At 41.9% G+C, this 15,053-nt stretch overlaps 1 non-coding gene across 1 annotated transcript; it reads right to left on the bottom strand.

Annotated features, from left to right (window-relative positions):
- Positions 1 to 9,864: 9,864 nt before the first annotated feature.
- Positions 9,865 to 9,936, bottom strand: Trnae-uuc (transfer RNA glutamic acid (anticodon UUC)). The gene has a single exon. It is a non-coding gene; the product is annotated as a tRNA-Glu (tRNA).
- Positions 9,937 to 15,053: the final 5,117 nt, after the last annotated feature.

The following is a 15,053-nucleotide window of genomic DNA, read 5'->3' as shown; positions in this document are numbered from 1 at the left end:
TCTGCCACCTTCCTCCTAAGGAGATGTCAAAACATGCATACTGATCCATACACACTACACATCCGCTTTAAAACATTCTAAAAAGGAAGCAGATGAACACAATTTGTATTTATAGAATTCTAAAACTCTCTCTCTCTCTGTGTCACACACACACACACACACACACACACACACACACACACACACACACACACACACACACACACAGAGTTTAAGAGTTTATACGCATCTAGTCATTAACTCCTTGACTGTTGCCAACGTATAAAGCACGTCAGTGAAGAGCTGTCGCCTCACACTGACGTAAGAACAGAACTCACAGGTCAGGATGTCAGTCTCTATCGTTAGCTTGGACGTCTTCCTCTTGAGATAACTTTCACTGCCTTTCGTCAGTCAGTAAATCAATCGCAACACACCACTGATATACACAACACAGAAAGCAAGAAATTAGGTTAAAAGTGGTGGTCAGTAGTCCCATTTCACCAAGGTGTACCAGCCAAAGGTTTACCCACCCTTCTCCACCCCCACCTCTCTCTCTCTCTGTCTCTCTCTGTGTCTGTCTCTCTCTATTCGTAAAATATAACACTGGAACTGGAAAGACATTGGTTTGAGGACTACTACTACCACACGCGCGCGTGGACACACACACACACACACACACACACACACACACACACACACACACACAGGGAGAGTCTTGGAATACCTCAACGAAGTCGTCTTCAGCGTAGCCTCTGGCAATCAGGGGCCGGTGGAAATCCACACTGTTTTTGTTCATGGTGAGCCCGTGTTCAATTCTAGCCCCTGGACATCCATCAATGACAACAAGAACAACCACATCAACCACAACCACGGCAACAACAATAATAATAATGATACTAATGATATTTCTTTTTAAATAATGATAATAATGGTAATTATACTGATTGCAACAACAACAACAACAATAATAATAATGATGATGATAATAATAATAATAATAATAGTGATAATAATTTGATCATCATCATCATCATTTTTATCGTTATTATCATAATCATGAGAAGAAAAATGTAGAAGAAGAAGAAGAAGAACAACAACAACAACAACAACAAGAAAATGCCTAATTGAAGTGGTGGCCTTGCAGTTTACTGGTGTACTTAGGAAACAGAGAATAGCGATGGCATGGAATCGAATCCCACAGTGGACGGGCGCAATTGCCGAGTAGTCAGAGTTTCAATCTGAGGGTCCCGGGTTCGAATCTCGATAACGGTGCCTGGTGGGTAAAGGGTGGAGACTTCCGATCTCCCAGGTCAACATATGTGCAGACCTGCTCGTGCCTGAACCCCCTTCGTGTGTATACGCACGCAGAAGATTAAATGCGCACGTTAATGATCCTGTAATCCATAGTCAGCGTTCGGTGGTTATGGAAACGAGAATATACCCAGCGTGCACACACCCGAAAGCGGAGTATGGCTGCCTTCATGGCGGGGTAAAAACGTCATGCACGTAAAAGCCCAGTCGTGTACATACGAGTGAACGCGGGGAGTTGCAGCCCACGAACGAAGAAGAAGAAGAATCCCACAGTCGCCAGTTATTCGGATGAAACGATAGACAGAGGTCCCGTGTTCAGCATGTCCCAAGCCCACGTAAAAAAAAAAAAAAATTAAAAAAAGGCATCGGAAGGGTAGTCCCTGACAGGATTCTGTTGAGAAATCCGCTTTGCCATTAACACAAATACGTCTGCAGACAGAAAAAAGTACATATACATATATTTATATTGTATGATAGTCGTGTCCGACTATGACCATCAGAACAGCAGAGGAGGCATCTGCTGTCCCTACTATCTGGGCTAGAATTTGATTATGGTGGAGAGTGTCTTGCCCACGTTACATCCTCACTCTCTCGGCCAGGAGGGTTCTTCTCCTTTTTCTTCTTTCCGTTACACGACCAACACCGACTTGCCGATGACTCTGTCGTGGTTCATGCATGCTGGGTATTTTCGTGTCTTCATAACCCACCGAACATTGACATGGGTTACAGGATCTTTAACGTGCGTATTTGATCTTCTGCGTGCGTATACACACGATGGGGGTTCAGGCACTAGCAGGTCTGCACATTCTGTTTCTCGAGTTTAACATTTAATTCATACAGACAGACATACAAAACCAACATCTGAAATCAACAATATTTGCCACTGTGCACCACCTAAACTGCAAATCAGGAAAACAACAGCACAACACTGTCTTCATACAGAGAAAAAACAGAAACAAAAAAGTCACAGGCACTGCATAAAACAAGTAAATAAATGAAAGGGGGGGAAAAAATAAATAAAAGAACAAACGTTACATTCGTGGTTGTCTTTCCTCCTCCTCGTTGTCTTCAATCATTTTTATGTATGGGTACCATATTCTAGAAAATGCTATGGACATCATTTCCATCGAGTGTATATATTTTTCGGTTTTATATATGTCTCTTAGGTCTGTTAGGAAGTATTTTATACATGGTTTGATTTTATCTATTCTGCATTTATCAATGAAATGTTTCGCCACTAGAATGATATAGTCAAATATTTCATCTGTTTGTGTAATATCATTTCCAAATAATACTAACTCTATATTAAACTTTATATTTGCACAATTTTCACACTGTTCCTTCAAGACATTCTCTAAGTCCCCCCAAAAGAGCTGAGTAAATGTACAGTGCCATAAGTAGTGTTGAATTGTGTCTACTTCATTTTTACAGAAATTGCACATGTCGCTATTTGTTATTCCCTTTTTTTTTTGTATTTTGTTTGTATCCAATATACCATGACATATTCTAATCTGGAACCATTTCAGTTTCACTTCCTTTATGTTTTTCACTTGTTTCATAGTGGTATCCCAATTTATTGCAATATCTAGTTTTTGCTCCCATTTGATAAAAGAATTTATATTGTATAGAAAAATTGGTTCAAATAATATATCATAATATATATTTAGATCTTTTCTTAACATTAGCTATTATCTGCAGTGCTTTTGGTTCTTTATTGCAAGCTTTGTCTGTGATAGTAATATTGTTTGTGCTTAAGTAACTTTTAATGGAACGTATAAACCCCATATACAGTAAATAATTAACTTTAACATCATATTTTCCTGTGAAATCTTTGTGACTAAGGAAGCACCCATTTTCATCTACAATATCTCTAACCAGAAAAATACCTTTACTTGTCCAGTTTTTTAAATAAACTGTCTTATTACCGACTTTAAGTTTGTCGTTATGAAAAGGTGGTTCTACGAGTGCCTCTTGTGCTTCTTTTAGCCTAACATGTTTTGTAAAATTCTCATATGCCCAATATACATCTTTCCAGAAACTATTACATTCAGCGTTTACATATTTTCTTGGTCCATACAGATCCAGGGAGCTGATTTCTGGGGATTTGACTAAGAGTATTTTTTCCACTTTTCTGTTCCTTTGTGTAATTTCCTAATCCATGATATTTTTAGAGCCTCTATGTAGTATTGTATATTTGGAATACCCAAACGTCTATTTTCAACATTATGTACTGTATATATTCTTTTAATCTTATCTGTTTTATCATCCCATATAAATTCATAGCACAGTTTCTGCAGTTGATTTATCTCTTTGTCCGGGGGATTGGGGAGAAGAATCCACAAGTAAATGAGTTTTGAAAGTATAAGTGATTTTAAAATAGCAATTCTACCAAGGGGTGTACATATACGTTTTGACCAAATCTTGAAAAGCTTCTTAGCTTCTATCAATTTGCCTCTTGTATTCACTTCAGTTATTTTTGATAGATCTTCTGTGAACCAAATGCCTAAAAGTCTATATTTTGGGGGGTTCCATTTCATTTTCTTTTCTAGTAGATACCGATGTTCTGAGTTCTTCATTCTTCCTAACCAGACATTCGATGTTTTATCATAGTTCATTTTTAGCCCTGAAAATTCTTCAAATCCCTCTAGTGTTTCAAACAACTTTTCATACGATTCTTTATCTCCTTCTAATGTGAATGTCGTATCATCAACAAACTGACTAATTTTAAAGATGGTATCTTATAAATCTATGCGTTTAATGGTTAGCACATTTTTTGACCTGGGAGATAGGAAAAATCTCCACCCTTTACCCACCAGGCGTCGTTACTGTGATTCGAACCCACGACCCTCAGATTGAAAGTGCAACGCTTAAACCACTCGGCTATTGCGCCCGGGTTGGTTATAAGATAGTCGGCGTTGGGATGGAGAGAGAGAGAGAGAGCACTTCTTTGCTAATTCCACTTTCCTCATCAAAGAAAATTCGTTTCAACTCTCTCTCTCTCTCTCTCTCTCTCTCTCTCTCTCTCTCTCCCTCATCTATATAGAATATATTAATAATTATGTGATTTCTGTATAGCTGTCTCCTTCTCCTTGGTAGATATGTTATATCATACACACCTGTTTAAAATAACTTGGAAAAAGAAAAGAAAACAAAAACAAAAAACAACCACCAAAACACACACACACACACACACACACACACACACACACACACACGTAAATTCAAAATAAACCATAGACCTACCCGTACATAAATCCTTCGTCAAGTGCGACGGGAGGAAAAGAGAGAAAATCTCTCACTGCCTTCCCATGGCAATTGTTTAGAAGTCTCAAAGTCCGGTCGTCATGGAAATCTTGCGTCGCTTGAAGCAGCTGTGCGCATGCGCGTGAACTACCTACCGGTCAATCTTAATTTGGATTTCAGTTAACCAGCATGGAGGAGTGAGCGATATGGTTTCTTTGCAGCGTCAAAATATGAGAGTACCATTTGTCCCTTTGGACACGTTATTAAATGATAAGTATAAAACAGATGCATGAACATATTTACAGTTTTCATTGTGCATTTCTCGAGGAGGCGTCACTGCGTTCGGACAAATCCATAATACGCTACACAACATATGCTAGGGACTGCATGCGTGACCAGCAGCATAACCTAATGTGCTGGTCAGGCCTTGAGTGCATGCATACATGTGTGTTTACCTCTCAAAGTGGATTTCTGCTACAGAGAACAACACTCTCGTTGCCAGGAGTCCTTTTTGACTCACTTGTGTAAACAAAGTGAGTCACTGTTTTAACCCGGTGTTTGGTTGTGTGTGTGTGTGTGTGTGTGTGTGTGTGTGTGTGTGTGTCCGTGGTAAACTTTAACATTGACATTTTCTCTGCAAATACTTTGTCAGTTGACACCAAATTTGGCATAAAAATAGGAAAAATTCAGTTCTTTCCAGTCATCTTGTTTAAAACAATATTGCACCTCTGGGATGGGCACAAAAAAATAAAAAATGAAGCCTAATTATATGCAAACTGCATTTACTGTTATATTTATATTTTTTGTATTCTCTAAACTTGGCACTTTGATCTCATATTCTGACCCAACAACAAGAGCAGTCATTATTATCATTTTTTGTTCAAACAGGAACTTCTTTTGCTAAGCATGGAAGTTTTATTTATTTTGCAAACATTTTGGTGCAGACAGTAAAAAAAAGGAAATTACTCTGTAATTAATGCTAGGGGACTTAATTTGCTTTAAACTGATCTTTCTCATCTTAAACATTACATTTTGAAATTATACTCAGTTCATAAAAAGCTTGGATTTTTAAAAAAAAGTGTATCACAAGTGAGTCTTGAAGGCCTTGCCTCTCTCGTTTTTAGTGCATCAAGTGCGTGCTGCACACGGGACCTCGGTTATAACGTCTCATCCGAGGGACTGGACGCTGAGTCTCATTTCCCTGTCAAACGTGGATGAAAGGTCATTGGCGGGATTCGAACCAAAACTCTCTGTATTGGCAGATGAGCGACGGGCGCTATAGCATAGTGGTTAAAACGTTGGACTTTCAATCTATGGGTCTGGGGTTCGAACCTCGGTGACGGCGCCTGGAGGGTAAAGGGTGGAGATTTTTCCGATCTCCCAGGTCAACATATGTGCAGACCTGCTAGCACGTGAAAAATCCTGTAATCCATGTCAGCGTTCGGTGGGTTATGGAAACAAGAATATACCCAGCATGCACCCCCCGAAAACGGAGTATGGCTGCCTACATGGCGGGTTAAAAACGGTCATACACGTAAAAGCACACTCGTGTACATACGAGTGAACGTGGGAGTTGCAGCCCACGAACGAAGAAGAAGAAGAAGAGGCAGATGAGCTTCTTAACCATTCTGCCACTTTCCTCCTTCAACAGATTTATGAGTAATCACATCAACATGTAAATACGTATGAATAAGTAAATCGATAAAAATTAATAAGTGATGTATCATTTGTTCATAATGAATAGAGAGAGAGAGAGAGAAAGAGAGAGAGAGAATTTTATTAAGTAAGGCCTTAGCCCAATTTGAAGGGGTTGTGAACTGTTATAAAAGTACACCCATATTTTGCAACAAAACGAAATCGCAAAGTATAGATATGCAAATCTTATCTCCCGTACGCACACACACTCACGTGAGCGAGATAGGGAGACTGAGAGAGAAAGAGAGAGAGAGAGAGAGACAGACAAACAGACAGACAGACAGACAGACAGGCAATTTCATGCACAACAACAAACGACTGCGCGAAAAGAAAAAAACCGAATCTGTGATAACTGTCCAGCTGTTGCGGTAACCATCTTCTGATCCTTGTGCGACGTACAATCCGCGCGCATGAAGGAGTGAAAAACACGCTGATCACAATGTCTCTCTCTCTCTCTCTCTCTCTCTCTCTCTCTCTCTCTCTCTCACGTGAGTGTGTGTGCGTATGGGAGATACGATTTGCATGTCAAAACTTTTGCGATTTCGTTTTCTTGCAAAATGTGTACCTATTGTAGTTCACAACCCCTTCAAATGGGGCTTAGGCCCTACTCAATATTATTCTCTCTCTCTCTCTCCCTCTCTCTCTCTTTCTTTCCGTTCCTCCCTCCGTCCACCCTACCTATCTCCCTGTTTGTAATCCAGTGTGTGTGTGTGTGTGTGTGCGTGCGTGCGTGCGTGCGTGTGTGTACGAGTGTGCGTTTGCGTGCGCGTGTGCGAGTGTCCGCGTGCGAATTTGCGTCTTCGTGTGCGTGTGTGTGTGTCACTCTAGGTGTGTGTGCGTGTGTGTGTGTGTGTGTGTGTGTGTGTGTGTGTGTGTGTGTGAGAGAGAGAGAGAGAGAGTGCACACACATATGTGTTTGTGTGTGCGTGCGTGCGTGAGTACGTGCGTATGTGTGTGTGTGTGTGTGTGTGTGTGTGTGTGTGTGTGTGTGTGTGTGCGTGTGCACCCACGCGTGCGTGACTACGTTCAAGGGTGAGGCGGTTTGAACTGATAGAAAATTACGCTAGCTATAGACGTTGATTCAAGCCGGCTCTCCCCTCGATCATATTTTCACAGCATCCTCTTATTGCCATAGTTACTGAGGGTGGTTCAGAACCATTTTTTTCTTTTCTTTCAGAGGAAAGGGGTGTCTTTTCTCGCTGTACAGCAAACACGAAAAAGAACAAACAAAAAGAACGAAAAAATAAGGTATAGAAAAAAAAAGAGAAAAGAATAACTTGTTAAAAAAAAACCCAATGCGTGGCGGTGTTGCGTGACTGCATACACACGTGTATGTGACAGAAATTGTGTGCGTGCGTGCGTGCGTGCGTGTGTGTGTGTGCGTGTGTGTGTGTAAAAGACAGAGAAAGATAAGAGAAACGGAGACAGACGGGCAGAGGCAGAGCATATAATATGCAACAATCTGCACTTTCACAGATACGAACGCCACAAACAAAAGTAAATGTACACAGGCCTATATATATATATATATATATATATATATATATATATGACAGTCAGTCGTGTCCGACTATGACCATCAGAACAGCAGAAGAGGCAACTGCTGTCCCGGCTATTTGGGCTAGAATTTGATTATAGTGGAGAGTGTCTTCCCCAAGTACATCCCCACTCTCTCGGCCAAGAGGGTTTTAAGACAGTCGGCGTTGGGATGGTTCCCAAAGGCCAACTGCCCCACAAGGCTGCAGAACAAAGAGCCAGTGCAATTTTGCCTCCTAGTTTGAGAGTCATAGTCCTTCACAAAAAAAACTAAGCTGTAAATGGTTTCCCATTGACTGGAGAAACTATTGATAATACAGCTCTCACTTTGCTGTTGGCCCAAATGTAAACTTATGTCAATCTGTGATTGAAGCCGAGTGTTGGACCCAACACTACACATAAAAGTACACACACTGATCCCAACACAGCTCGCACACAGTGACAGAAATACGCTGAATTCGTCAATTTAATTCATCGACTCGGAACTTAAAATTTTTTTTTTTATTGCATCCTCTTATTGCCATGGTAACAGTGGGTGGTCTAAAACCATTTTCGTATTTTCTTGCAGGGGAGGGTTGGTTTTTTTTTTTTCTTCGCATACAGCAAACCAGAAAAAAGAACAACAGACAAAAGATCGAAAAAGAAGGAACATTAAAAAAAAAAGAAAAAAAAACCCCACAAAGAAAAAAGAATTTGCGACAAAAAATAACATATATAATTATTGATATTACCATTATTTTACTATATTATGTACTGTTTGTTTATTTGTTTTATTTTATCATTTCATTACTTACTGTTTATGAATGTTATTTGATACAAGTCATAATATAGTTCATCAGCCGTCATGATAAAATTGAAGTGCAACGTTGTGAGCACAGTATAAGCTTGAAGCTTGTTGATGCTCTTTTGTCATTCATTGCATTGTAACCATGTGTATTGTTGAATAATTAAAGATTATTTAAACCAAGATATGTAATGTGTTGCGTGATTGCATGCGCACGTATATGTGACAGGAGATAAACACAAACCTTTAATGAAAAAGGGGCAATTTTACACACACAAAAAAACTACTTTCTCGAAAGAAACAGAATTCGTGGCGTTCCAAGATTTCATAACCGACCTTGATGGCTGTATCGCTTTTACGACTTACGAATTAGCTGGATAAACTTCGATAAAACAGTACGTAAAAAAAAAAAAAAATCGAGAATGCATATTATCTTAACACTTCACGTAAATTTGAACACTTTGATGAGAACATGGCAACCAATAACGAATAAAATTTTTTTTAAAATCATCGTGCACGCTGTTTGTAAAATTCTTTGTTTAAAAAAACTAGACAATCCTTAAAAAAAAAAAAGAAAAAAAAAAAGAAAAAAAAGTTCGCTTTGGCAAGCAGTTCAGTAGGAAATTTCACAGTGGAGCGCCTCAATGTCAGATGTAATATAGGACGGATTTTTCTTTTTATATCAGTCCTTCTCCATGTTGACCGATAAATTAATCGTTCCCCATTTCCTATGCACAACAATCTGATGTGTGCCATGCATGTTACTTTCTTCTTCTTCTTCTTTCTTTGCCATTTGTGTGTGCGTGTGTGTGTGTGTGTGTGTGTGTGTGTGTGTGTGTGTGTGTGTGTGTGTGTGTGTGTGTGTGTGTGTGTGTGTGTGTGTGTGTGTGTGTGTGTGTGTGTAACTTTTCAACTCTGGATCTAGTTTCTGTATAGTTATTGTCAAAATATCGTTTAATTCGATTAAAAAAAAAAAAAAAATAAAATAAAAACCCGAAATATATAAGGACAAGACTATCCTCCAGCCACCTTCACACCCCCCCCCCCCCCCCACCCCAACACACACACACACACACCACACACCCTACCATCGCTCTCGCCTCCCCTTCCCTACAGTTCCTCCCTTCCCACTCATCCCCCTAAGCCCCCAAACCACCCTACTACCCTAACCCTCTCTGCCACACACACACACAGTTTCAGTTTCAGTTTCAGTTGCTCAAGGAGGCGTCACTGCGTTCGGACAAACCATACACGCTACACCACATCTGCCAAGCAGATTCCTGACCAGCAGCGTAACCCAACGCGCTTAAAAAAAGTTCCCATGCCGGGAATCGAACCCGGGCCGCCTGGGTGAAAGCCAGGAATCCTAACCACTAGACCACATGGGAAGTTGCACACACACACACACACACACACACACACACACATACACATACACATACACACACACACACACACACACACACACATATTAATATCCCAAGACTGTCTCCTTCCACTTCAGTCTCTGCCGCCACTCCCTCTCCAGCCAATTCCGCGTGCCGGCGACCTTCTCGTGGAAGGACTGGCAGTCTGACGTCAGGAGCTTCAGGTCGCGTCGGTGTGACGTCAGCTCGGACCGGATCTGCGCAATCAGGAGGGCCCTGCGACCGACCCGCGCCGCGTCCGGGTCCGGGTCCTCACCATAGTCGGCAGCAGACGGCGTCGTGGCGTCTGCCGGGGAGGGGGTCGTCGCGCGTGACGTCGTGGGAGGCCCGCGCGTGTGCAGTGGTGACGTCAGGGGAGGCGGAGGAGGTGGAGGAGGCCGTGTGGTCGTCACGGGCAGGGTGTCCTGCGGCGGCCGGTCTGTGGTGATGGTGGTGCATGAAGGAGTGAAAAACACGCTGATCACAATCTCTCTCTCTCTCTCTCTCTCTCTCTCTCTCTCTGTCTCTCTCTCTCTCTCTCTCTCTCTCTCTCACGTGAGTGTGTGTGCGTATGGGAGATACGATTTGCATGTCAAAACTTTTGCGATTTCGTTTTCTTGCAAAATGTGTACCTATTGTAGTTCACAACCCCTTCAAATGGGGCTTAGGCCCTACTCAATATTATTCTCTCTCTCTCTTTCCCTCTCTTTCTCTTTCTCTCCGTCCCTCCCTCCGTCCACCCTACCTATCTCCCTGTTTGTAATCCAGTGTGTGTGTGTGTGTGCGTGCGTGTGCGTGTGCGTGTGCGTGTGCGTGCGTGCGTGCGTGAGTGTGCGTTTGCGTGCGCGTGTGCGAGTGTCCACGTGCGAATTTGCGTCTTCGTGTGCGTGTGTGTGTGTCACTCTGTGGTGATGGTGGTGGTGGTGGTGGTGGTCACAGTGTCTGTCTGTGCAGTGACGGAGGTGTGTGAAACCCCACACCACACCACACCACGGTGTTTCCCCGGTAGCAGATTTGGCAAAGATGTTTTTAAGACAAAAAAGGTGTTGTCGTTTACGTTAGATACATAACAGATAAATAAATGACTGTACAAATGAATGAATGAATAGATGAATGAATAGATAATAGATAGATAAACAAACCAAAACACAAATGAATAAATGAATAAATAAATGAACGAATAAATAGATATATAAATAAATGAATAAATAAACACTGGACATCAGAAAACCATTGGAAGGAGAATGACATGAATGAGAACAACGTGCGACATTATTATTATTACAACAACAAACAACAAACAACAAACAACAACTACTACTACTACTACTACTACTACTACTACTACTACTACTACTACTACTACTACTACGGTGACTGTCATCATTACCATCATCACCATCACTATTATTGATTATGACACTGACGATAATCATGATCATTGTTGTTTGTGTGCCGTTTCCATCCAGCTGAATACAAAGGCCGCGTGGCTGAGTTTTTACAACAATCAAATTCGTTCTCCTTGTCAGAAAACGAGACCATTAAAACCTGATAATATATAATGACCCGACGCCGATGCCGCAGTCGAAGGCGGCTAACAAGATATCTAGCATGCAACAATGCTTCATTAACTCAGGAAATGAAATTAATCATCGCAACCGAAGAAGAAAAGACGAAATATAGGAACATTTGTATTCATCGATACAATACTTATTTAATAAACCACGCGCACAAAATCGCTGCTGTTTGCAACGGAATAGAACTCAAGGGAGGCAAATCTTTTCACTTTTCCAATCTTATCAGCAGTGTTACTCTCCCTTCCAAATACTTGACTACTTCATTCTTTCATGGGTCTCTGCACGCATTCGATATTCTGTACACACGTCAGATGACTTTACATTTTCCCATTGAGAAGGAAATCGAAATGATACAAGAGTAATAACACTTTCAACTGAGACTTCAACATCGACAAATACCAAAAGTTTGTATCAGTTTCAAGGTGTCACAGTGTGCAGGACTGATTCATATTCACTGCACTACACTGATCTGCTGTTGTAAAAAAAAAACAATAAAAAAAAATAAATAAATAAAAAAAACCCGAGCAAATGCCTGACCTTCACACAAACCCAACGCGCTCATAAAAAAACATCCTCCTCTTCATGAATATAACGGAGTGGATAAGCTTTCATCAACATCAACGACAACAATGGCGGATGGAGTGATGGCCTAGAGGTAACGCGTCTGCCTAGAAAGCCGGAGAGGTTCGAATCACGGCTCAACCGCCGATATTTTCTCCCCCTCCACTTGACCTTGAGTGGTAGTCTTGGACGCTAGTCAATCGGATGAGACGATAAACGGAGGTCCCGCGTGCAGCATGCAGTTAGTGCACGTAAAAGAACCCACGGCAACAAAAGCGTTGTTCATGGCCAAATTATGTAGAAAAATCCAATTCGATGGAAAAACAAATAAAAGAAGTAAAAGGGTGGCGCTGTAGTGTAGCGACGCGCTCTCCCTGGGGAGAGCAGTCCGAATTTCACACAGAGAAATCTGTTGTGATAAAAGGGAATACAAATACAAAATACAAATACAATAACAACAAAAAGAAAAGAAAAAAAGAAGAGGTAATAGACTATTTCGGATCCTAAGCTTTTCCGTGCAACACGTAGCAGTAGCAGCATTTCAGTAGCAGCAGTCAGCAGTGTTGATCAAAACGATAGGTCGTTGTGTGCGACCCGTCTTATCTGAACGCATACTCTCATCCACACAATCCTAAAATTCGAGGGGGTTTTCAGTAACGAGTGCCACAGTTTTATTGGTATCCCATTGGTTCGGTTCGGTTCAGTTGCTCAAGGAGACTCACTGCGTTCGAACAAACCCATATACGCCACACACCACATCTGTTAAGCCGATGCTTGACCAGCAGCGTAACCCTATGACGCACTTAGGACTTGGAAAATAAAATAGAATAAAATAAGATAAATAAATAAAAGAAAAAGGAGAAAAAAACAAAAAACAAAACAAAACAACAACAAAAACCGAAATAAGTGACTGACTGGCTAACTATCTAACTAAGATTACACTGACAACAGTGAATCCATAGTGAAGACATATGCGAATACGGCGATTTCTCCAAAGCCTCTCATCAGTCCATTCAGTCTCAGAACAGTCCCACGTCAAGTACCAGATGAATGCATGGCTATGTTTCCGTCACACACACACACACACACGCATTCTCTCTCTCTCTCTCTCTCTCTCTCTCTCTCTCTCTCACACACACACACACACACACACACTCTCTCTCTCTCTCTCTCTCTCTCTCTCTCTCTCTCTCTCTCATGCTAATTGAGGAGAGAGGAACACGGAAAGTAGTGATGATTTAAGGCATGGGTGGAATGGGGGAGATAGTGGATTTTCGTCTAAAATCACAAATGTGGATAGACATTAAGCAAAAGAACGAACGCTCTCACACACACACTCTCTCTCTGTGTCTCTGTCTCTGTCTCTGTCTCTCTCTCACACACACAGATCCAAAAAGGGGGAGAGAGAGAGACAGAAAGAGGGAGGGACAAACAATGGATTACCTGAATCTCTGCTTGGATCTCTGGCAATGTCCTCCCACTTCTCAGTTACAAAACTGTCTTCAGGACAACCGCCCGCCTCGTCTTTTTCCCCTTTCGGCTTTTCGTTTGTAGACTGTTCGTTTCTGGTTTCCGGCTGGAAGCTTTCATGTCTGTGTTCGTCCCTTGGTGATTCTAGGTCTGTCGGCTGTTCCGCCACACTGCCCTGCAGGCACGGGGCTCCAGTCTGCTGGGCTGTGGGCTGGTCCACCTCTTCGGCTGGTGGTGGTGGTGGTGGTGGTTCTGTTGGCTGTGCTTCGTTGGATGAATCACTCGTCTGTTTTCTCTCAGACTGTTCTGTTGACTGTGCTTCGTTGCATGAATCAGTCTGTTTTCTCTCAGACTGTTCTGTTGGCTGTGCTTCGTTGGATGAATCAGTCTGTTTTCTCTCAGACTGTTCTGCTGACTGTGCTTCGTTGGATGAATCACTCGTCTGTTTTCTCTCAGACTGTTCTGTTGACTGTGCTTCGTTGGATGAATCAGTCTGTTTTCTCTCAGACTGTTCTGCTGAGTGTGCTTCGTTGGATGAATCACTCGTCTGTTTTTTCTCAGACTGTTCTGTTGCTGACTGTGCTTCGTTGGATGAATCACTCGTCTGTTTTTTCTCAGACTGTTCTGTTGCTGACTGTGCTTCGTTGGATGAATCAGTCTGTTTTCTTTCAGACCGTTCTGCTGACTGTGCTTCGTTGGATGAATCACTCGCCTGTTTTCTCTCAGACTGTTCTGTTGGCTGTGCTTCGTTGGATGAATCACTCGCCTGTTTTTTCTCAGACTGTTCTGTTGCTGACTGTGCTTCGTTGGATGAATCAGTCTGTTTTCTTTCAGACTGTTCTGTTGGCTGTGCTTCGTTGGATGAATCACTCGCCTGTTTTCTCTCAGACTGTTCTGTTGACTGTGCTTCGTTGGATGAATCACTCGTCTTTTTTCTCTCAGACTGTTCTGTTGACTGTGCTTCGTTGGATGAATAACTCGCCTGTTTTCTCTCAGACTGTTCTGTTGACTGTGCTTCGTTGGATGAATCACTCGTCTGTTTTCTCTCAGACTGTTCTGTTGACTGTGCTTCGTTGGATGAATCACTCGTCTGTTTTCTCTCAGACTGTTCTGTTTGCTGTACTTCGTTGGATGAATAACTCGCCTGTTTTCTCTCAGACTGTTCTGTTTGCTGTACTTCGTTGGATGAATCACTCGCCGGTTTTCTCTCAGACTGTTCTGTTGACTGTGCTTCGTTGATTGAATAACTCGTCTGTTTTCTCTGAGACTGTTCTGTTGACTGTGCTTCGTTGGATGAATCAGTCTCTTTTCTCTCAGACTGTTCTGCTGACTGTGCTTCGTTGGATGAATCAGTCTGTTTTCTCTCAGACTGTTCTGTTGACTGTGCTTCGTTGGATAAACCACTCGTCTGTTTTCTCTGAGACTGTTCTGCTGACTGTGCTTCGTTGGATGAATCAGTCTGTTTTCTCTGAGACTGTTCTGTTGACTGTG

The sequence above is a fragment of the Babylonia areolata genome, chromosome 11 (assembly GCF_041734735.1).
Source record: "Babylonia areolata isolate BAREFJ2019XMU chromosome 11, ASM4173473v1, whole genome shotgun sequence".
In the NCBI taxonomy this organism is placed as follows: Eukaryota; Metazoa; Mollusca; class Gastropoda; order Neogastropoda; family Buccinidae; genus Babylonia; species Babylonia areolata.
The sequence above is the reverse complement of the archived record's forward strand: the minus strand, read 5'-3'. Positions and strand labels throughout refer to the sequence as shown.